Raw genomic sequence first — 25,210 nt, 5'->3', positions numbered from 1 at the left:
GGAACAGTTCCCTTGGGGTGGCCCTGGCCTGACCCAAATTAGAGTGAGGCCAAGAATGGTGAAGGCCCTGAAAGAGCCAGGCTCATGAAGCAGAACACTGACTCCAAGGGAAGGCCACCGGGGGGCTTGGAGGTTATAGTCTCTGCTAAGAACAAGCAAAGGTTCTTGCCTTCCTGGTCTAGCTGCATCTCCTGGCTCCTTCTCTGCCCCAGGTCATGGACAAAGCCTCTCTCATTATGTGAGGCCTGGGAGTGTTGCAGGCAGGCTCATCAGGCCACTGATATATGCAAGAAATGGGTTCAAAGGGCAGACAGAGGAGGAAAATTAGGAAGGGGGCTGGGGTGAGGAACAGGAAGGGAGCTGACAGGAATCCCCTGGCTGTGTCCTCAGTAAGGGATGCTCACAGTACTGAGGTATCACCAAATGACACATGGTCTGCTTTTATGTTTATGATTTTCTATCCCCTCTAGTACATGTAACTTCTTGGGAGTCTGAAGTTTGTTCTATCTTCACGTCTTAGAGAAAAGACCCTGATGCTGGGAAAGATTGAAGGCAGGAGCAGAAGGGGATCACAGAGGACGAGATGGTTGGATGGCATCACCAACTCAATGGACATAAGTTTGAGCAAATTCTGGGAGATGGTGAAGGACAGGAAAGCTTGGCATGCTGCAGTCCATGGGGTCACAAAGAGTCAGAACTGAAAACAACCTAGAGAAAAGGACCTGGAACTGGGCAAAAATATGACCAGTAAGCTATTGGTCCCTTGGTGTAGCAGCCGTTGTTGAGACAGTCCATCAAGAGGTCAGTCAGAAAACTACATAGGAGTATTATTCAGAAAAACGGAGATAGTAAAGAGATTTTAAATTAGATTTGTAAAAAGAGTCGTTTAGAAGGCTCAGTTATTAATAAGTAAAAGTAGATGTAAAAATACTTTAGATAAAAGTTCTAAAAGTGACTTGCACAGACACACACAAGCATATGCATGTTTACACTAAAAGAACTGCATAACATGAAAGCAAAAACCCCACACTCTATTTCTGTGAAGTCATAGATGAGAAGAAACGGAAATCCTGAGGCAGTTATGTATTAATGGCTAAGAAGATAGGCTTCGAATCACATTCCAGAGGTTTCAGTGAGCAAGTGTTTTCTTTGCTTTTCAACACATGCTATGAGAGAGATGTAAGCCAGGCAAGTAGAAGGAGAGATAAGGAGGGAAGAAGGAAGGGACAGAGGAAGAGAGGGAGACAAGGATAGGAAAAAAGAAGGGACAAGGGACAGCAGTGGATTTCAGAGTTCCCAACAGTGGAAAACAGGATATGATTTGACCAGCATACTTTGTTTTCAGACATTTTTTACATTCCCAGTTCTAACTTATGCTCTTCTTTCCAAAGACTTCTGCCTGTCCAGTCTCTAATACTCTATTCTTTAGGGCACTGTGCAGCCTTTCCATTGTGGAGCTCTTATTGAAATGTTCCTTCATTTTAAAGGTGACTGTTAGTGGGCATGTGTGAGTGAGCATGTGCATGTGAGTCTGTGGATTCCCTAAAGACAAGGAAATAAGAAAACTGAATAACAGACCTCTTTTTCTTTTCCTTAACTTTTAAACTACACTGCACATAACTTCGTATAATCTCTCAGCCACTTACTTGGAAATAGGCCATAACTATTCACTGTTCATGTACATATATTTCAAAATACCTTTTAGATTATTGTCTAACTTAAGAGATTTTGATTACTCATAGGATGTTGTGCCTTTATCAAAATGAGGATGAAGAGTGTGGTTTGTATCTTCAGCAGAAAAACATATTTATTAAACTCATTAATTTAACTCTTTTCTGTGTATCTAATCAGGGCTTCCCTGGTGGTTCAGACAGTAAAGGATCTGCCTACAATGCAGAAGACCTGGGTTCAATTCCTGGGTCAGGAAGATCCCCTGGAGAAGGAAATATCTAACCACTTTGATATTCTTGCCTGGAAGATCCCATGGACAGAGGAGCCTGATGGGCTACAGTCCATAGGGTCATAAGGAGTCACAACTGAGCAACTATCACACAAATATATATATTTAATCACAAGATAATTTATTTGGTTAGGTATGTAATCTCCATATGTTAGGTAGTTGAAATAGGAAAAAGGAGTCCAAAATGGCAGTGACTTAAAGAAAGGAAAAAGCCCATGAAAATGAAAAAGAAAGAAAACAAAAGAAAATCTGAGGACTGGAGTGAGAACTTCAGATGGAACTAACAGCCCTCCTGGCTAGCCCAATTTATGTAGGGCAGGCTTCGGGGGCAGGAGACAAATGTATAAAAGGAGGAAGCCAAGACGGATTGAGGCCTCTCCTTTGGGGTCAGCCCACCCTCACACCACAAGGATGTTCACTTCCACTGTGCTGTGTTTTCTTTGTGTTCAGCTTCCACCGAGTGAACTTTTGCTGAGTTGGGCTACTGTTGTGCTTGGCCTCAGCCTTACGGGGGCTGAGCTGAGGTTGTTTCAGCCAGGCTGAATCTGAGTCATGGCACCAGAGATGTCAGGGGAGTGTGTAATTTCCTCGGTTCTGTCTTGCTGCAACAAAAATTTGAAGCAAGGGACAGACCGGTGTTACAGCTCAGTTTTATTTGGCAAGGAAAAAAAATACATCCTTGAGGTGTGAGAGCAGGCCGGCCCAAAAGAAGTGAAGAGAAGAGAAGCCAGGGGCTCAATTTTGGCTCCTCTTTTTTATGTTTTTTCTCCTCCCTCTGAGCCTGCCGTATGTAAATTGAGCTAGCCAGGAGGGCTGTTTGTTTCACCTGAGGTTCTCACTCTGGTCCTCCGACCTTCCTTTGTTCTATTTTCATGGGGTTTTCCCTTCTTTGTCTTTTAGTCATTGCCATTCTGGACTCCTTTTTCTTATTCTAACTACCTAATACATGGGTTTGAAACTTGAAAATAGAAAAGGTTTTGTGAGCTTTAACTCTGGCACACAGTTTAAAATATTTAAACTCCAAACAAAATTGTGAATGGAGTCAATTTCCATCACATAGATCCTCTTAATAAGGAGTGAGGTAATATTTAAAGTAGTATTTTAGACTACAACATAGAAATGTAAGTAATAGACAAATGTGTGATATTATACAGTGTTTGGTTTGGGACTGCTATGTGCTCTGTGTGTGTGTGTGTGTGCTGTCACATTTGACTCTTGCCACTCTTTTGACTGTAGCTTGCCAGGCTCCTCAGTCCATGGAACTCGCCAGACAAGATGAGTGGAGTGGGTTGTCATGCCCTTCTCCATGGGATCTTCCCGACCCAGGGATTGAACCCAGGTCTCTTGCATTGCAGGCAGATTCTTCACCATCCGAGCCATTGTCCATGAGATTTTTCAGGCAAGAATACTGGAGTGGGAGCCCATTTCCTCCTCCAGGGGATCTTCACTACCCAGGGATCAAATCCATGTCTCCTGCACTGCAGGCAGATTCGTTACAGCTGAGCCATCAAGGAAGCTCCCAAATGTATATGTGTATATTTGATAGTATCATTAGTTAAACTTATATGTTAAGACATTTGTATAAATACTTAAAATTAGAAGGAACAATTGAAATATAAATGATGAATAAGAAAAAACAATGCTTTCACAATTTTCAAAATAGTTTTTCGTTAGTGAAAACAAATGGGGCCCTGTAGGGCTCCCAGGCACAGTGGTCATTCCCCTCCACCCCACCCCCCATTTCTTGTAGGCAAGACTCTAGCCTCCAACACCTTCCTAGAGTTTCAAAGGGCAGACTCAAACCATTGCTAGTCAAGGGAGGAGTAGTCAAGAAACACCTGAGGCAAGATTAAAGGGACCAGATAAGCTCATTAAGATTAGGAGAGCAATCACCTAAGGCGCTACTAAGTCATTTCAGTTGTGTCCGACTCCGTGCAACCCCATAGACGGCAGCCCACTAGGCTCCCTTGTCTCTGGGATTCTCCAGGCAAGAACACTGGAGTGGGTTGCCATTGCCTTCTCCAACCACCTAAGGTGAGAGGATGGCAATGCAAGCCCCGTGCACACCCTATTCATGTCAGAGACCCCACATTTGACCCACTGTTCTAAGAATCCTTGTCAACTTAAAAAATGATGCGCAATGTAAGAGTTGTGAGTTAAGTTTTATTTGGGACAAAATGGAGAATGGCAGCTTGGAAGATATCACCTCAGCCAGCTCTGAGAAATTGCTCCAAAGAGGCAGTGGGGGAAGGTCAATATATGTGATTTTGGTGAAGGGGGAATTTAGGCAATCAGGCGCTCATCTTACAAAAGGTTTTTCTGCTAGTCACGAGGAGCTGAAGTCACCATGAAGGGATTTTAGTGCTTTTTAAAGATATTTTAGAACTTAATTCAGAGGACCATTATATCTACCACTGTGAGTAAGAACCCCTCGAGGAAATGGAATAGCCCTTATAGTCAACAAGAGTCCAAAATACTTAAAATTAGAAAGAACAATTGAAATATACATGATGAATAAGAAAAAATAATGCTTTCACAATTTCCAAAATAGTTTTTAGTTAGTGAAACCAAGTGGGGGCCTGTAGGGGCATGTCGACTAAAAAAGATGCACAACTTGAGAGTTAAGTTTTATTTGAGGCAAAATGAAGACTGTAGTCCGGGAGGCAGCACCTCAGATAGCTCTGAGAGACAGCTCCAAAGAGGTAGGGTGGATGGTCATTATATAAGGTTTTAGTGAAGAGAGAGTTCAGTGCAATCAGGTGCTTGCTTTACAAGAGGTTTTCTCATAGTCAGGAAGATCTGCTATCACCATGAATGGATTTAGTGCTTTTCTGGATACAATCAGATGCAGGGCTTGGGATCATTATATCTGTTCCTAAACATATCCAGCTATCTAAAGACCTGTTCCACCAGATTCCTGGAGCACAGAATGCATCACTCCACCCTGAACTCCCTCAGAGGGTGTTGAAAGTCAACAGCTGAAGCAGCACAGGGTTCAATCTCTGCAGAGGCAGATGGCAAATACCCTCGTTGTTGTTTGAAGTGAAGTGAAGTGAAATGAAGTCGCTCAGTTGTGTCCAACTCTTTGAGACCCCATAGACTGTAGCCCACTGTAGGCTCCTCTGCCCATGGGATTCTCCAGGCAAGAATACTAGAGTGGGTTGCCATTTCCTTCTCCAAGAGATCTTCCTGACACAGGTATTGAAGCTGGGTCTCCTGCATTGTAGGCAGATGCTTTACTTAGTGACTAGCAAATACTATTAGCAAGTGTCAGTTTGTCACTGACAGGCAAGTGCCAATTTGTAACTGACAGGTGCAACCTCAAAAAAGACAGCATGGTCTCCGTTTGTTTCCAAAGCAAACCATTCGATACCACAGTAATCCAAGTCTATGCCCCCACCAGTAATGCTGAAGAAGCTGAAGTTGGAAGACTCTATGAAGATCTACATGACCTTCTAGAACTAACACCAAAAAAAAAAAAAAAAAAAGATGTCCTTTTCATCATAGGAGACTGGAATACAAAAGTAGGAAGTCAAGAGATACCTGGAGTAACAGGCAAGTCTGGCCTTGGAGTACAAAATGAAGCAGGGCAAAGGCTAATAGAGTTTTCCCAAAATAACACATTGGACATTGCAAACATACTCTTCCAACAATACAAAAAAAGACTCTACACATGGACATCACCAGATGGTCAAAACCAAAATCAGATTGATTATATTCTTTGCAGTTGAAGATGGAGAAGCTCTAAACAGTCAGGAAAACAAGACCGATAACTGACTGTGGTTCAGAACATGAACTCCTTATTGCAAAATTCAGACTTAAATTGAAGAAAGGAGAGAAAACCACTAGGTCATTCAGGTATGACCTAATACAAATACCTATGATTCACCGAAATCAGATTGATTATATTCTTTTCAGCCAAAGATGGAGAAGCTCTATACAGTCAGCAAAAACAAGACCAGGAGCTGACTGTGGCTCAGACCATGAACTCCTTATTGCCAAATTCAGACTTAAATTGAAGAAAGTAGGGAAAACCACTAGACCATTCAGGTATGACCTAAATCAAATCCCTTATGATTATACAGTGGAAGTGAGAAATAGATTTAAGGGCCTAGATCTGATAGATAGAGTGCCTGATGAACTATGGAATGAGGTTCGTGACATTGTACAGGAGACAGGGGTCAAGACCATTCCCATAGAAAAGAAATGCAAAAAAGCAAAATGGCTGTCTGGGGAGGCCTTACAAATAGCTGTGAAAAGAAGAGAAGCGAAAAGCAAAGGAGAAAAGGAAAGATATAAATATCTGAATGAAGAGTTCCGAAGAATAGCAAGAAGAGATAAAAAAGCCTTCTTCAGCGATCAATGCAAAGAAATAGAAGAAAACAACAGAATAGGAAAGACTAGGGATCTCTTCAAGAAAATCAGAGATACCAAAGGAACATTTCATGCAAAGATGGGCTCGATAAAGGACAGAAATGGTATGGACCTAACAGAAGCAGAAGATATTAAGAAGAGATGGCAAGAATAAACAGAAGAACTGTACAAAAAAGATCTTCATGACCCAGATCATCACGATGGTGTGATCACTGACCTAGAGCCAGACATCCTGGAATGTGAGGTCAAGTGGGCCTTAGAAAGCATCACTACGAACAAAGCTAGTGCAGGTGATGGAATTCCAGTTGAACTATTCCAAATCCTGAAAGATGATGCTGTGAAAGTGCTGCACTCAATATGCCAGCAAATTGGGAAAACTCAGCAGTGGCTACAGGACTGGAAAAGGTCAGTTTTCATTCCAATCCCAAAGAAAGGTAATGCCAAAGAATGCTCAAACTACCGTGCAATTGCACTCATCTCACACGCTAGTAAAGTAATGCTCAAAATTCTCCAAGCCAGGCTTCAGCAATATGTGAACCATGAACTTCCTGATGTTCAAGCTGGTTTTAGAAAATGCAGAGGAGCCAGAGATCAAATTGCCAACATCCGCTGGATCATGGAAAAAGCAAGAGAGTTCCAGAAAAACATCTATTTCTGTTTTATTGACTATGCCAAAGCCTTTGACTGTGTGGATCACAATGAACTGTGGAAAATTCTGAAAGAGATGGGAATACCAGACCACCTGACCTGCTCTTGAAATCTGTATTCAGGTCAAGAAGCAACAGTTAGAACTGGACATGGAACAATAGACTGGTTTCAAATTGGGAAGCGAGTATGTCAAGGGTGTATATTGTCACCCTGCTTATTTAACTTATATGCAGAGTATATCATGAGAAATGCCAGATTAGGTGAAGCACAAGCTAGAATCAAGATTGCTGGGAGAAATATCAATAACCTCAGATATGCAGATGACATCACCCTTATGGCAGAAAGTGAAGAGGAACTCAAAAGCCTCTTGATGAAAGTGAAAGTGGAGAGTGACAAAGTTGGCCTAAAGCTCAACATTCAGAAAATGAAGATCATGGCATCTGGTCCCATCACTTCATGGGAAATAGATAGGGAAACAATGGAAACCATGACAGACTTTATTTTCTTGGGTTCTAAAATCACTGCAAATGGCAAATGCAGATGTCATGCGAGTGTATGTTCCTCGGTTCTTTGTCTGGTCACAACAAAGATTTGGAGCAACGGACATTAAAGCCCTCGGCGCATCACAGCTCTCGGGTCTTGGACAAACCGTGTTACAGCTCTTAGGCAAATCAGTGTTACAGCTCCATTTTATTTATAAGATAGCAGGAGAATCCAAGACTCGAAGAGAAGGGAGTGGAGGAGTGCGTGGGGAGGGAGAAAGAGAGAGAGAGAAAGAGAGAGAAAGAGTGAGAGAGAGAGAGAGAGCACGCACGCACGCACACGGGAGAGAGAGTCCGAGAGAAAGTGCTTTGGCTCCTCCTTTTATATGTTTTTTCCTCCACCTGGGCCTGCCCTATGCAAATTGGGCTTAGCCAGGAGTGCTGTTTGTTCTGTTTGTTCTGCCTGAAGTCTTCACTCTGGTCCTCGGACCTTCCTTGTCTTTTAGCCACCGCCATTTTGGACTCCTTTTCCCTATTCTACCTACCTAACACAATCATGAAATTAAAAGATGAAATTTAAAAAAAAAGTTTAGTACTTCTAAACTACTACTTTAGAAGTAGTTATTTACACTTCTGTAATCTGAACTATAGTTACTCTTTAGCTTTATCAGTAACATTCCTTTGTTTTAATATTTCACCCTATAAATGCTGTTAACTATTAATTAATAAACAGTCAAAGAAATAGTTAAAGGATGTGTTTAAATCATTAAAAAAAAACATGATTGTTACCATGTGTCCAGATGGTTCACATATATTGAAGAACTTTCTATAAATGATCCATGAACTTATAATTCATGGACTATAACCTACAGCAGGATAAGATGCAAAACTTCTGGTTTAGGTATCTGTTAATTAGGAAGGCCCAGAAATGGCAAAATGTATTGAGGGCACCACTAGTTCACTGGGCATGTTTTCCAAAAATTGAAATATTTTAACATAGACCTTGAAGATAGAGGGTTATAGTAGTTTCCTAGATGTGAATTTAAAAGAAAGAATATTTAAAACTACTGTAAAATAAGTGTCCCTGTTTAGTACTTTCTCTGTTTAGAAAGGCTATTTTCTTATTGTTGTTTTCCAAAATTTAATACTTCAGTTAATTAGTATGAGCAGACACATTAGGTTAAATGGAGGATAAATTCTTTGTTTTTCAGTGAATCTTCTCAAAGGAAGGTTGTTTTTTTTTTTTAATTGAAAATGGGGAACTTGCCTCAGGACACTCATTCATTCATTCAATTACTTAATGAGTTGTTTATGACACATAATGTTATCTGCCAGACCTAGGGCTAATATTTAAGGATGCAGTGATGGCCAGGAGAGGATTCCTAATTCTGAGAAAGTCTCCTGATACCCAAACATGTGATCAGCTATTTTGTTCTTTTGGGTTTTAATGTAGATGCATTGGACACTTGAATACTTAAGCTAAGTTTTTCCTACCATAAATCACAAACAGAAACTATAATCACTAATGTCAGCATATTTTAGAAGGTATTTCACAGAAAACAAGAAGAAGAAATTCAGAGGAACAAATTAGAATATTACCCAAAGTACACATGAAGAAAGAAGACAGCTTCAGAAATGCTTGATTAATGACAGCCATTGCCAAAATAAAAGCTAAGTAAGATGAGAAATTGGAGGCAGAACACAAAGGAATAAAGTAACCAAAAAAGAATTTCTTAATTATTGATGCAAATAAAACAGGAAATTGTCCTCAGACCTTTTAGCCAGGAAAGGAAACTTGGACTATCTACGGGGCTGAAACTTTTACTTTTCAGATGGAAAGTACAGATAAGAGAGCTGAAAATTTAAGAAGTTCTTAAAAAATGGCAGGCCTGTCTAAAGAATAATCCATTTAAATTTTCTGAATTTAATCCCCTGGATTTGAATTGTTGAGTCAAATGAAAGTTGATTGGCCAGAGCTGGTGAGGACAGACTGCTCTGTCAGGTCTTGAGAGGAGGTCCCTTCCGTTTTCCTCGCAGATAAGTCTCCTAGGGTTTTCATAGGACAACAGGGAGGCTGGAGGCCTTGAACCTCGCTGTGAGAGTCACATTGCTCTGCAGCTACACTTGACACTGACAAGTGCTGACCTTGAGAAACTGAAACTGTAGCTCCTTTCAAATGGGCCTAATGTCTCCAGCTGTATCCCAAGCATCCAGCCATTCCTTCTCATCCAGGGCACTGCATGCAGGAGGCACCTTTTCCATGGTCACCTTACAAATACCTGCCTCTGCTTTGTCTCTGGAGATGCTTTCTGAAACAGACCTAGCAGCTGCTTCTCATGAAGCTCCAGCCCAGCCTCCTCTCCCCAAACCTAGTTCTTTGTCAAAAGCCTAGGTCTTGGAAAACAAAAGCTTCAACTCTCCCACAGGAAGAATATCCTCAGGCCTCCTGGAGCTAAGCCCTGCTGGCCCTCTTTACAGGGGAAAGAGGAAAATGTATCTCATTCTTTCTTATTTGGAAAACACAATTAAGTTCTCCTCCCAAAGGGTTGTGTGACAGACATTCTTACTTAACCTAATTGCTCCCTCTCAGGTAACATGATTTTTTTTTGCAATAAAAGCTAAAAATAAATATCAAATTTTCAATACTGGAAGGGAAATTAAAGCTGTGTTATGACTTTTGGATATTAAAGTTACACAAAACAGCAAACAAAAACAAGTAAACAGTAATAAAAACAAGTAGTAAAAATGTCTTTGGAATGTTTTCATTCAGATACATATAATCATGGAATTCAGTTTCCAAGGAAGGTTTTCTGGGTAGAAGTTTTACACAGAGTATAATTCTTACAGGCTCTTTTTTGTTTGATTTCAATCAATTTCCATGTCAAAGTGTTGTTGTTGTTTCATTCCAACACCACGTGATTGTGCTGAGAAAAGCATGCATCAAGTCACTGAGTGAGTGACAGGGGGCTCACGTGTTGACCATTTTGCATTAGATTTAGAATTTTCACTCTTCGTTTTAAAAGGAAAAAAAGAAAAACCTGTTGAAATCCAAAGAGGTCATAGTCAAAAGACCAGATTATTCATTATTTTTGTTCCCTCAGGAAACTGTAAGGAATAATTCTGCTGACCGTATTGTTTGGCACAAATGAGATGTTTTGATTTTTTGAACAGAAAAGTGTCAAGTTGAAAATGTTCTTTTTCTTTCCTTTATCGCTTTGAAAGGATCATTGAACCAAATCAAGCAACTGAAAAAAATGGCACTTTTTATATGAACCAAAACTTCTTCACATACCCAGAAACAAATGCTAAATTCCACTTTAATCAGGCCATATCAGTTACACAGAATGGATTACTATCACAATGATCTCTGAGAGTCCTGATAATTTGATTCTGTTACAAACTTTGTAAGGCTGTTGCCCTGTATCCTATTTCTAAATTTCACACACTATGATCTGAATCAGCATAATCACAGCTTAAAAGAGGAAACCAATAAATAAATAAAAATAAGTGATACTTCATCTATTATGTGTACATTTTTATTTTTTGGTACTTAAACCACAAGGAGTCCAGGAAAAAATGGCTCCCAGAGGATGCTCATTGGCCAACATGTTTTGAATTTTGAGGTACAGATCTTGTCTAGATAAGTGTAGTCTTGGCTTCAAGGATACAATATCTATTTTTGTCTTTGCCTCTATTGGTTTTTGCAACACTTCATTCCTAGTCCATTACATTTAATGATTCCCACTTCTATGACCAGAATTCATGATTGAAGGTAGAGATAAAGAAACTATTTTCCTTATCCACATTTCATTTTCCCATATAAAAATTTACTTCCTAGCAATATGCTGATGTAGTAAAATATTTTAATGGACAGTTTCTACATATTTGTACTAAAAGTTTAGAATATGTTTTATAATATGACTTTCCCTGGATAATCTACATATATGTACAGTCTGGAATTTAATCATCCATTTGTAAGCATTTTTAAAATCTATTCATTATAAATAGATGCCTCTTAAAGTCTGCAGTATTAGAGATGGTGAAGGGAATGAGTTCTTTGTAACTCCAGGGTCCAAACTCCTAATTACTGTTATAAAATTCATTAGATTCAACAAAAGCCAATAGCTGGTTAGAGAAGTTGGTCTGAGAGATTTTGGGAACTCTGTATACAAGGGGGCTGCTTAACAGCCCAGGGAAGCTGTGGCATGAAATTACACAGAAATCTCTCTCTTCTACTTTGGAGAAGGCAATGGCACCCCACTCCAGTACTCTTGCCTGGAAAATCCCATGGATGGAGGAGCCTGGTAGGCTACAGTCCATGGGGTCATGAAGAGTCGGACACTACTGAACGACTTCACTTTCCCTTTTCGCTTTCATGCATTGGAGAAGGAAATAGTAACCCACTCCAGTGTTCTTGCCTGGAGAATCCCAGGGATGGGGGAGCCTGGTGAGCTACCGTCTATGGGGTCGCACAGAGTCGGACACGACTGATGAGACTTAGCAGCAGCAGCAGCTCTCGTCTACTGCCCAACCCCCAACATCTATATGGAGCTCATATCTCCTCTAGAACTTTGACGAAATGCCAATAATAGTTCTGGGCACCTGGAGACAATACACTGACACAGATGCTGATATTCTCTTAAGAGACACTGTTAGCAATATCACTGTGGAAGTTTGTTTTGGGGCATAGTTGTGAAATTGGTATGAGAGAGGGAAAACATAATGAGTGCTCTGGGGAGACTGTGGCTAAGTGGGGAGTCTTTATATGGAGCTCCTATAGATGAAGATACCATAAGTACTCTATCAAGATCAATTGGATCCAGTGATATAAAAAGGTTATTTATATTAATATAAATTTATTTGTTCCACATGTTAAGAAGATCCAGTAGACACATACAACCTACTTCTATGTGATTATGATATGCTCTCCCATATGTAAGTAATTTTTCAGTGAACTAACAATTATATTATTTTTGCCAACTGCATATGTATAACCTATGTAATACGGATCTCTTTTCAGTTTATCTAGGACCTTGCCAGAGAGTTCAGTATTGAATCGGATACATATCAGTTTCTATCATAAGCTTGACTGATTCAATTTTCAGAAAGAGCTTAAGTCAAACTGCCTTCTAGGCTAATCTTCTACTAGAATGTCACCCCCATGGGAGTAGTATCTGGTCAGCACTATTCACCACTTCCATATCCTTACTATATAGAACAAAACTAGGCATAAACATTAATGAAATATTTTTGTATTAATGTATTTCCTTTGACCTTAGATGGCCCATGCTTTATTGCAGTACAAAGGGAGATAAGTCTTGTGTCTAAATATTTTTTTCACCTCACTCACAGGAGGTTGTTCTCCTTCCTTATCTATCCATCCACTCCCATCATCATACTCTAATCTACATCTCCTTCAAAACTTCAGTTTCCAGTGTCTGCTTCCCATCGACTACCTCTTAATTTTCAAATTTACTTCTTCCAGTAATTGGTTGACTTGGGAAGGACTTCCCAATTCATTTTCCCATCACCTCTCCCCATTCTTCATGACCCTCGTGTTTTTACTCTCCTTTCCCAACTGTTCAATAGCATCTGTCCTCTGCTCTCTTGCCCCTCTCTCCCTCTGCGAAACTCCAACCCTCCTTAAATCCACAATTTGATTCAAGCTTTTGAACATTCTGGGAATAAAAAGACATGTAACAAGGCTGACTGGATATCTTTATATTTTCTACCATTCTTGGAAGCAATATGTTTTTCCTATTCCTGATGTTTCTTTCCAAATGAGTATAATTCAGTTAGCCTAATTCCAGATCTCACTGATTGCATTATAAGAATTCAAGGAAAACAAAATGATAATATTTCAAATTAGATCCTATGAGAAGAAAGCAGAGGGGAGGAAAAAGAAGTTACAAGCTAATTTCACTATTTATCATAAATTAAAAAATGAAAAAATAAAGTCAATATCCCTCCAAAAAGGGGATGCCTAAGGATATCATATAAAGGCATAAGAATAATTGTAATTCTGTTATATTGCAAAGATAACCCCCCATTCTTCATTCATCTTGTCTTCCACTATGATTCTGGGATTTGTCATATTATTTCCTTTGACCTGTGTGATGTTAACAAGTATAATTCAACCAGAGGTTTGAAAAAGTACTTGCCTATTGCTTCTTAGGCTCTTGCCATTCTGCCTTTGCCATAAGAAATCTGGTCTTGTCTGCTGGAGAAATGTAGAGGAATGTAAGATACAGAGCTAAATTGCCCCAGCCAATAGCCAGCATAGCCTCAGAAGTAAGTCTAGTTTAAACCCAAGGAACAATGCAGCTGAACTCACTAATCCATATACTAACAAAAAAGGTTGATGCTTATTGTTTTAAACATTGATCTCAAGGTGATTTTTTTTTATCCAGCTTAATGGTGGAAATACAACCAATATAGTAACCATGAAACAATGCAAACCTTTATAAGTGCCAAAAGGTATACTGATACACACACACAGAAAGAGAATATTTAAAACTAGCTACGTAATGAAAATCAATGAAAGTGTGTATAACGTACAATAATATGAAAAACAGAGACCAAAGTTACTATTCATAATGACAGTTGTGTAACAGCTTAAATTACCTATTGATAGATAAAAAGAATTTCAAATTCCTAACAAAGCAAAATTCAATACTCTGTGCTACATTCACCAGACAGATTGGAAATAAATATTCTGAGTAGGTAAAAAAATAAAAGAACAAGCAATATTATACCAGGCAAACACAGATAAAAAGAAAGCAAGTAGACATCTGACAGCTAGAATTTAGACCAAGAAACATTAAAAGGAGAACACAAAAGGACACTTTATCATGACTTAGATAAAAATTGAAAATGAAGATACAGAATATATTAACATTTATGCACAGATTCAGCAATATTTTCATACAAGCCAAATTCATTTGTGATAAAAGAACAATAAATAAATAAATCCTAATCATAATCCTTTGGAAAAAAAATTTTCAAAAAGAATACTATTGAAAACCAGCTGCTGCTGCTAAGTTGCTTCAGTCGTGTCCGACTCTGTGTGACCCCATAGATGGCAGCCCAGCAGGCTTCCCCGTCCCTGGGATTCTCCAGGCAAGAACACTGGAGTGGGTTGCCATTTCCTTCTCCAATGCATGAAAGTGAAAAGTGAAAGTGAAGTCGCTCAGTTGTGACCTACTCTTCGCGATCCCATGGACTGCAGCCTACCAGCCTTCTCCATCCATGGAATTTTCCAGGCAAGAGTACTGGAGTGGGGTGCCATCACCTTCTCCAGAAAACCAGCTAGTTAACTCAATTAAAAAGTAGTGGTGGTAGGGGAATTAGGTTGAGTCTTAGGGAGAAAGCCTAGAGCACAAAGTCAGAAATAAAGAGGGTAAAATTATCATCAAGACAGAGGAAATTAAAAAAATAATCATTAGGAACATTACTTTGAATAATAATGCAAAATAATTTAAAGAAATGAAAACCGGGATAATTTTCTCTCTCTACCAAAGGACTGTGGGGGGAAAGGAGAAGATGGGCTACACAGGCCAATTGCCATTGAAGAAATAAAGGAAATACTTGAAGAGTGGGTGTTGTTTATTTTAGTTGTTGACTAAAGTATTCTCTGTAGGTCAATGAGCTTAAATTAGTTAACAGTTGTTCAAATCTGCAAGTTTTAAGATCTTCACATAAGATTTTTGAATTTCCTTCTCCTTTAAATCTGTCATATGTACTATTTGTATTTCAAAGCTCTATTTTTGCATATGAAATATACTGATTTTGGATTCCTGTATCTTTCTGTAGAATTAGTTCTTTTATCATTTTGAAATGCCTTTTTTTCTAGTGGAACCCCAAAATTCTCCAAGCCAGGCTTCAACAGTACGTGAACCATGAATTTCCATATGTTCAAGCTGGATTTAGAAAAGGCAGAGGAACAAGAGATCAAATTGCCAACATCCGCTGGATCATCAAAAAAGCAAGAGAGTTCCAGAAAAACATCTACTTCTGCTTTATTGACAACGCAAAAGCCTTTGACTGTGTGGATCCCAATAAACTGTGGAAAATTCTGAAAGAGATGGGAATACCAGACCACGTGACCTGCCTCTTGAGAAACCTATATGCAGGTCAGGAAGCAACAGTTAGAACTGGACATGGAACAACAGACTGGTTCCAAATAGGAAAAGGAGTATATCAAGGCTATATATTGTCACCCTGCTTATTTAACTTATATGCAGAGTACATCATGAGAAATGCTGGACTGGATGAAGCACAAGCTGGAATCAAGATTATTGGGAGAAATATCAATAATCTCAGGTATGCAGATAATACCACCCTTATGGCAGAAAGTGAAGAGGAACCAAAAAGCCTCTTGATGAAAGTGAAAGAGGAGAGTGAAAAAGTTGGCTTAAAACTCAACATTCAGAAAACTAAGATATGGCATCTGGTCCCATCACTTCATGGCAAATAGATAGGGAAACAATGGAAACAGAAAGACTTTATTTTGGGGGGCTCCAAAATCCCTGCAGATGGTGACTGCAGCCATGAAATTAAAACACACTTGCTCCTTGGAAGAAAAGTTATGACCAACCTAGATAGCATATTAAAAAGCAGAGACACTACTTTGCCAACAAAGGTCTGTCTAGTCAAAGCTCTTGTTTTTCCAGTGGTCATGTATGGATGTTAGATTTGGAGTATAAAGAAAACTGAGTGCCAAAGAAATGATGTTTTTCTTCTTTTTTTAAGTTTAAATTTATTTATTTTAATTGGAGGCTAATTACTTTACAATATTGTATTGGTTTTGCCATACATCAATATGAATCCGCCACGGGTGTACATGTGTTCCCCATCCTGAACCCCCTTCCAACCTCCCTCCCCGTATCATCCCTCTGGGTCATGCCAGTGCACCAGCCCCAAGCATCCTGTATCATGCATCGAACCTGGACTGGCGATTCATTTCTTATATGATATTATACATGTTTCAATGCAATTCTCCCAAATCATCCCACCCTCTCCCTCTCCCACAGAGTCCAAAAGACTGTTCTATACATCTATGTCTCTTTTGCTGTCTCACATACAGGGTTATCGTTACCATCTTTCTAAATTCCATATATATGCATTAGTATACTGTATTGGTGTTTTTCTTTCTGGCTTACTTCACTCTGTATAATAGGCTCCAGTTTCATGTTTTTCAACTGTGGTGTTGGAGAAGACTATTGAGAGTCCCTTGGACTGCAAGGAGATCCCACCAGTCCATCCTAAAGGAAATCAGTCCTGAATATTCATTGGAAGGATTGACGCTGAAGCTGAAACTCCGATACTTTGGCCTCCTGATGTGAAGAACTGACTCACTAGAAAAGACCCTGATGCTGGGAAAGATTGAAGGTGGGAGGAAAAGGGGATGGCCAAGGATGAGATGGTTGGATGGCATCACCGACTCAATGGACATAAGTTTGAGTAAATTCTGGGAGTTGGTGAAGGACAGGGAAGCCTGGGGTGCTGCAGTCCATGGGGTCACAAGGAGTAGGACATGAATGAGTGACTGAATTGAACTGAATTGAATCCCTTGTTTTAAGTCTTCTTTGCTGAATATTAATAAACATGTAACAGCTACCTTTTGGTTTATGTATGGATAGGGTAGGTTTACCAGGTGGCGCTCATGGTAAAGAACCTGCCTACCAAAGCACGAGACATAAGAGATGCAGGTTCAATCTCTGGATCGGGAAGATCCCCTGAAGGAGGACATGGCAACCCACTCCAGTATTTTTGCCTGGAGAATCCCATGGACACAGGAGCTTGGCGGGCTACAGTCTATAGGGTTACAAAGAGTCAGACATGACTGAAGCGACTTAGCATGCATGCATTATATAATATATATATATTTTAAATTAATAAATAAATAAAGTTTTTTTTCCCTCTTTCTCTAACTAGCTAAGAAGAAGTCAGCCTTTAGTTAAAAAAAAAAAAAAAAAAAGTCTGAATCTTGTGATGGTTGAAACAATGGGATTGGAGCATTGAGCACATCCAGAAGCTATTCGACTGATTTAAGAACTAAAAATCAAGTCTTACTGGTGGTAAAGTTTGGAAAGGGTGAGAGAGAAGGGCAGGAAAAAAAAACAGAGCCAGCAGCAACCAGTGGATTTGAGGTGGAGAATTATAGATTCTGGGAGAGAAGACAGGAACTGGGGCCAACCAGCCTGCTGGGCTTCATGAGAGGCACTGGGGAAAATGTTTCTATAAAAGTATTGTCCTGTGTCATGAATGAAACATCTCTTGAGTTTTGTTTTGCCCTGTGATGGATTTTAAAATTTGCTTTAGAGAAAGAAAAAAAGAAGTGTCGTCAGTACACAATAAACATTTCTTTGCATTTCCACGCAAGCATATTAAAGTCTCTGAGAGGTTCTGGTGGAGAACAACACTCCAATTTTTTTAATCCAGGATTATTTGGCCACCCCTCCCTGGACACACACACTCACATTTTGGCCCTGATGATCATCTTCTAAGTCTAGCGCTTGGAACACTGTTTGGAAGTGTTTTCCTCAGATTTACTATCCAATTCATGTGCGCTTTGGTTCAAACCTCCCTCTGCTTGTTGCCAGGACTCTGCCTGATCGACCTTCTCCTGATCTGCATCTCAGCTTGTGACTATCCAAGTTCTGCTCATAAAACAATCTCTTCCCTGACATTTTTAAGTCATATATTCAAATATCCTATTTTTCTTCCTTATTTTTATTTTGTATCAGAACAATAAATTTCAATAAAATTACCTTCCTGGTGAGTCCCAACTCTGAAATCCTACAATTTTTTTATTTTGTTAAATAAAAATGATGGCGGAGGAGAATGCTTGTTGGGAATAATATTTCTAAGGGAGAATTAAAAGTCTTCTTTCCTTTTATAGAATTAAAAAATAGGCTACTACAATATATTTTTAACTCAAGTATTTGTGGGTGTGCCTTTCTCTAGAGCACCTTAAGAAATTATTTTTAAAATGCCACCAAGAAAGCTGGCACTCTGTTATTCAAAATACTGAAATAACAGTTTGGGTTCTTAATGGCCACTGCTCAAATACACAAATGCCTTGATCACAAACAATATTTGGTGGCAAAGATCCATAGTCACAGGAATCATGCTAATCCTTTCATAGTTTCAGGATGATCGCTTCTCTATAAGCAGAATTTACCTAGATATTTCAGTTGGGTCCTTTTTACAAGACTCCATGGAAAGATTTAATAACAGAAAAAATGTAGAGAGTGAACATCTTTACTAAATTGCAAAAGGCCACCAAACTGCCTGTCAAAGTTTCATTAATACAAAAAAAAAAAAAAAAAAAGGAAAGACAAATATATAATATTGCTTATATATGGAATATAAAAAAATAATACAAATGAACTTATTTACAAAACAGAGAGTCACAGATGTAGAAAACAAACTTACAGTTACCCAGAAGAAAGTGGGAGGAAGAGATAAATTGGGAAATTGAAACTGACATATACACACTGCTGTGTATAAAAAACAGATAACCTAATAAGGACCTACTGTATAGCACAGGGAACTCTACTCAATACTCTGTAATGGCCTATATAGGAAAATAACCTAAAAAAGATTGGATATATGTCTATGTATAACCGATTCAGTTTGCTGTACACCTGAAACTAACACATCATAAATCAACTATATACCAATAAAATATTTTTGAAGGAGAAAAGCACTTTAATCCACAAATCAATCCATTCACTGAGACTTTATTTGTTGCCTTATATTAGTATTTATATTTTCTTACATGGTTTTTCACTTTCATCACTAAACTGTAATAAACTGAGAACAAGAACCATCTTTGATATGGCTTTGCACCCATTGACTTGCCCAAAGAAGGGTATAGTAAATTGAAGCACAGTTCATGACTGGGAGAATATGATGAGTTTCAAAAATCAGGACAAATAAACTGTGTACCTAATGTCCATGGAATTATAAGACAGATATCAGGCAAAAGGTGTACTAGGAAGAGCATGATGAAGAGCCTAAAACATAAGAAAGTGATTGCAAAGCATTAAAAAAGAGACTTTGGGTTTCAACCAAAGAGGAACAATGTAATGGCTTCAATAAAAAAGTAGTTAAACTGGAATGGGGAAATAAAAAATATATGCTCATGTTTGAGATCAGGATAATGTGACAGGGAGAAAACAGATGATTAGTCAGGAATTTTTATTGGAAAAAAGAGAAAAATACAATAAAGGTATCAATAAATATAGATTATTGAATAGGATATTGAGAAGTTAAGTATGTCAGAACCTGAAGAGTTGATGCTATTAAGAATAAAAAAGGAAGAAATTGATGAGAAAAATCTAAAGTTATTAAAAGAACAATTTTGATCATTGTGTGCATGTGTAAATTAGTTGCTTAGTTGTGCCCAACTCTTTGCAACCCCATTAACTGTATCCCACTAAGGGTCCTCTGCCCATGGAATTCTCCAGGCAAGACTATTGGAGTGGGTTGCCATTCCCTTCTCCAGGGGAACTTCCTGACCAGGGATCAAACCCAGGTCTCCTGCATTGCAGGCAGATTCTTTACCATCTGAGCCACCAGGGAAGCCCTTTTGGTCACTGGAGATTACAAATAGAATTCAGAATCCTTTAAAATTTAAATTCAGCTGCACATAGTCTATCTTTCTGAGACTTGAAAAAGAGAAAGGTATAATTATCATTTGGAGTAGAAATCTGAGTTTCTTGGTCTTTTAATAAATTTCAATCTAAAAACATCATTGATATTTACATTGCATTTTGAGGCAATTAAAACCAGCCATTCCCAGAAAATTCCTTCTCTTTTATCTGATTATATAATTGACTTTTTCCTTAACTTAGCTTGAAATTCTTAACATTAGAGTCATTTCTTCAAATTAAGCAAGAAAACAAGAGAAAATTTTTTTTGAAAGCATCATTTACAAAGCACACAATTTACAAGGGCACAATGCTATTTCTGAATTTCCTTCAAATGTATTTATTCAAAATATTCTTTATTTTATTTGCTAGTCTTGAGATCAAACATCCCTGGAGGAAATCAGTCCTGAATATTCATTGGAAGGACTTAGGCTGAAGCTGAAACTCCAATACTTTGGCCACCTGATGTGAAGAATTGACTCACTGGAGAAAAACCTGATTCTGGGAAAGACAGAAGGCAAGAAGAGAAGGGGATGACAAAGGATGGGGTGGTTGCATGGCATCATTGACTTGATGGACATGAGTTTGAGCAAGCTCTGGGAGTTGGTAATATACAGGGAAACCTGGTGTGCTGCAGACCATGGGGTCACAAAGAGTTAGACACGACTGAGAGACTGAACTGAACTGAATCTTGAGATATTAAATATAGTCTTCTTTTTCCAAAAACAATTTATTTTGACTAAAGTTGATGTTGAAGTCTGAAAAGAAAGTAGAATGACAAAAGGTGACTTGAGATGTTTGAATTATTGATTAATTAATATTGGTTGCAGCAGCAGCACATGCCTGGTAAGTCACTTCAAACAGGTCCAACTCTTTGCAACCCCATGGACTGTAGCATGCTAGGCTCCTCTGTCCATGGATTGTCTGGGTAAGAATACCAAAGTGGTTTGCCATGCCGTCCACCAGGGATCTTCCTGACCCAGAGATGGAACCCTTGTCTCATTAAATCTCCAGCATTTGTAGGAGGGTTCTTTTACCATTGAAGGGTCATTACACATGATAATGAGTGGGAGGATCATTCCGACAATTGGGGAACCACCCGCTCCTTAGTCTTTGTATAGTGCCTTGCTTCCCTTGTGGCTCAGCTAGTAAAGAATTCGCCTGCAATGTGGGAGGGAGAAGGCAATGGCACCCCACTCCAGTCCTCTTGCCTGGAAAGTCCCATGGATGGAGGAGCCTGGTAGGCTGCAGTCCATGGGATCGCTAAGAGTCAGACAGGACTGAGCGACTTCACTTTCACTTTTCACTTTCATGCATTGGAGAAGGAAATGGCAACTCACTCCAGTGTTCTTGCCTAGAGAATCCCAGGGGCAGGGGAGCCTGGTGGGCTGCCCTCTATGGGGTCCCACAGAGTCGGACACAACTGAAGTGACTTAGCAGCAGCGGCAATGTTGAAGACCTGGGTTCAATCCCAGGGAAGGTCCCCTGGAGAAAGGAAAGGCTACCCATTCCAGTATTCTGGCCTTGAGAATTCCATGGACTCTACAGTCCATGGGGTCCCAAAGAGTTGGACACCACTGAGCAACTTTCACTTTCACACTCTACCACTAGCACCACCTGGGAAGCATCTGGTTGAACTAGAGATAGCATTATAATTGAATATAAGGCTTAGAGAAGGGAGGTGATATGCAAGAAAAACAGAAATAATTGAGCATAGGATTATGACATGAAAATAAGAAATCCATATTGGATTCAGAAAAAAAAAACCCACAACATATTGACATCATTATATTTATCAACAGTTTATATTACACTGATATAGCACAGTCTACTTCCTGGAAATGATGCCAGGAAACTACCTTCTTTTCCATCAGGACATTGGTGATACTACCATGCTTCTTTACTCAGTCTAAAGGAAGTATATGATCCTTCTTCTCTCTTCTAGAATACCTGTGCTTAGACAGAGCTAGAAATTCTGTAAGGATTTTAGGAATGGAAGTGAAAGGAAGGAAAAAGGAAACAAAACCATGATTTTAGAAAATAACACAGCATTCCATATTCTAGTATCATTTGAATTTTTTATATTTATGTTATAAAATTATTACTTATATAATATTTTATCATTCTAATATAATTATCTTATTATGCTCATTTATTAAGTTACCTGAGCTATTTTTTTTACCTTTTTATTTTGTAGTGGGGTATAGCCAAAATGAGAAACACTCATCTGGAAGAAGCACAAGCTGGAATCAAGATTGCCGGGAGAAATACCAATAACCTAAGATATGCAGATGACACCACCCTTATGGCAGAAAGTGAAGAGGGACTAAAAAGCCTCTTGATGAAAGTGAAAGTGGAGAGTGAAAAAGTTGGCTTAAAGCTCAACATTCAGAAAACCAAGATCATGGGATCCCATCCCATCACTTCATGGCAAATAGATGGGGAAACAGTGGAAACAGTTTCAGACATAATTTTTTGGGCTCCCAAATCACTGCAGATGGTGATTGCAGCCATGAAATTAAAAGAGGCTTACTTCTTGGAAGAAAAGTTATGACCAACCTACATAGCATATTGAAAAGCAGAGACATTACATTACCTACAAAGGTCCGTCTAGTCAAGGCTATGGTTTTTCCTGTGGTCATGTATGGATGTGAGAGTTGGACGGTGAAGAAAGCTGAGCACCAAAGAATTGATGCTTTTGAACTGTGGTGTTGGAGAAGACTCTTGAGAGTCCCTTGGACTGTAAGGAGATCCAATCAGTCCATTCTGAAGGAGATCAGCCCTGGGATTTCTTTGGAAGGAATGATGCTAAAGCTGAACTTTGGCCACCTCATGCGAAGAGTTGACTCATTGGAAAAGACTCTGATGCTGGGAGTGCTTGGGGGTGGGAGGAGAAGGGGACGACAGAGGATGAGATGGCTGGATGGCATCACTGACTCGGACGTGAGTTTGAATGAACTCCAGGAGATGGTGATGGACAGGGAGGCCTGGCGTGCTGAGATTCATGGAGTCGCAAAGAATTGCACATGACTGAGTAACTGAACTGAACTGAACTGATAGCCAAAATAGCTGTGAAAAGAAGAGAAGCGAAAAGCAAAGGAGAAAAGGAAAGATATAAGCATCTGAATGCAGAGTTCCAAAGAATAGCAAGGAGGATAAGAAAGCCTTTCTGAGTGATCAATGCAAAGAAATAAAGGAAAACAACAGAATGGGAAAGACTTGAGATCTCTTCAAGAAAATTAGAGATAGCAAGGGAACATATCATGCAAAGATGGGCTCAATAAAGGACAGAAATGGTATGGACCTAAAAGAAGCAGAAGATATTAAGAAGAGGTGGCAAGAATACATGGGAGAACTGTACAAAAAAGATCTTCATGACCCAGATAATCACGATGGTGTGATCACTGACCTAGAGCCAGACATCCTGGAATGTGAAGTCAAGTAGGCCTTAGGAAGCATCACTATAAACAAAGCTAGTGGAGGTGATGGAATTCCGATAGAGCTATTTCAAATCCCCAAAGATGGTGCTGTGAAAGTGCTGCACTAAATATGCCAGCAAATTTGGAAAACTCAGCAGTGGCCACAGGACTGGAAAAGGTCACTTTTCATTCCAATCCCAAAGAAAGGCAATGCCAAAGAATGCTCAAACTACCGCACAATTGCACTCATTTCACACGCTAGCAAAGTAATGCTTACAATTCTCCAAGCCAGGCTTCAGCAATACGTGAACCGTGAACTTCCAGATGTTCAAGCTGGTTTTAGAAAAGGCAGAGGAACCAGAGATCAAATTGCCAGCATCCATTGGATCATTGAAAATGCAAGAGAGTTCCAGAAAAACATCTATTTCTGTTTTATTGACTATGCCAAAGCCTTTGACTGTGTGGATCACAATAAACTGTGGAAAATTCTGAAAGAGATGGGAATACCATACTACCTGACCTGCCTCTTGAGAAACCTATATATAGGTCAGGAAGCAACAGTTTGGATATGGAACAACAGACTGGTTCCAAATAGGAAAAGGAGTATGTCAAGGCTGTATATTGTCACCCTGCTTATTTGACTTACATGCCGAGTACATCATGAGAAATGCTGGTCTGAAAGAAGCACAAGTTGGAATCAAGATTGCCGGGAGAAATATCAATAACCTCAGATATGCAGATGACACCACCCTTAAGGCAGAAAGTGAAGAAGAACTAAAAAGCCTCTTGATGAAAAAGAAAGTGGAGAGTGAAAAAGTTGGCTTAAAGCTCAACATTCAGAAAACTAAGATCATGGGATCCCATCCCATCACTTCTTGGGAAATAGATGGGGAAACAGTGGAAACAGTGTCAGATTTTATTTTGGGGGGCTCCAAAACCACTGCAGATGGTGATTGCAGCCATGAAATTAAAAGACACTTACTCCTTGGAAGGAAAGTTATGACCAACCTAGATATTCCAAAGCAGAGACATTACTTTGCCAACAAAGGTCCGTCTAGTCAAGGCTATGGTTTTTCCAGTGGTCATGTATGGATGTGAAAGTTGGATGGTGAAGAAAGCTGAGCACCAAAGAATTGATGCTTTTGAACTGTGGTGTTGGAGAAGACTCTTGAGAGTCTCTTGGACTGCAAGGAGGTCCAACCAGTCCATTCTGAAGGAGATCAGCCCTGGGATTTCTTTGGAAGGAATGATGCTAAAGCTGAAACTCCAGTACTTTGGCCACCTGATGCGAAGAGTTGACTCTTGGAAAAGACTCTGATGCTGGGAGGGATTGGGGGCAGGAGCAGAAGGGGACGACAGAGGATGAGATGGCTGGATGGCATCACCAAATCAATGGACATGAGTTTGTGCAATCTCCGGGAGTTGGTGATGGACAGGGAGGCCTGGCATGCTGAGATTCACGGGGTCGCAAAGAGTCGGACACGACTAAGCGACTGAACTGAACTGAACTGAATAGTCAGTTAAAAATGTTGTGATAGTTTCAGGTGAACAGTGAAGGGACTCAGCCATACATATACATGTATCCATTCTACCCCTACCTCACCTCCCATCCAGACTTGTCACATAACACTGAGCAGAATTTCATGTGCTATATAGTAGGTGCTTGTT

This window comes from Bos grunniens, chromosome 17 (assembly GCF_055505025.1).
Source record: "Bos grunniens cultivar Pamir isolate PY7600 chromosome 17, Bosgru_T2T1.0, whole genome shotgun sequence".
In the NCBI taxonomy this organism is placed as follows: Eukaryota; Metazoa; Chordata; class Mammalia; order Artiodactyla; family Bovidae; genus Bos; species Bos grunniens.
The sequence above is the reverse complement of the archived record's forward strand: the minus strand, read 5'-3'. Positions refer to the sequence as shown.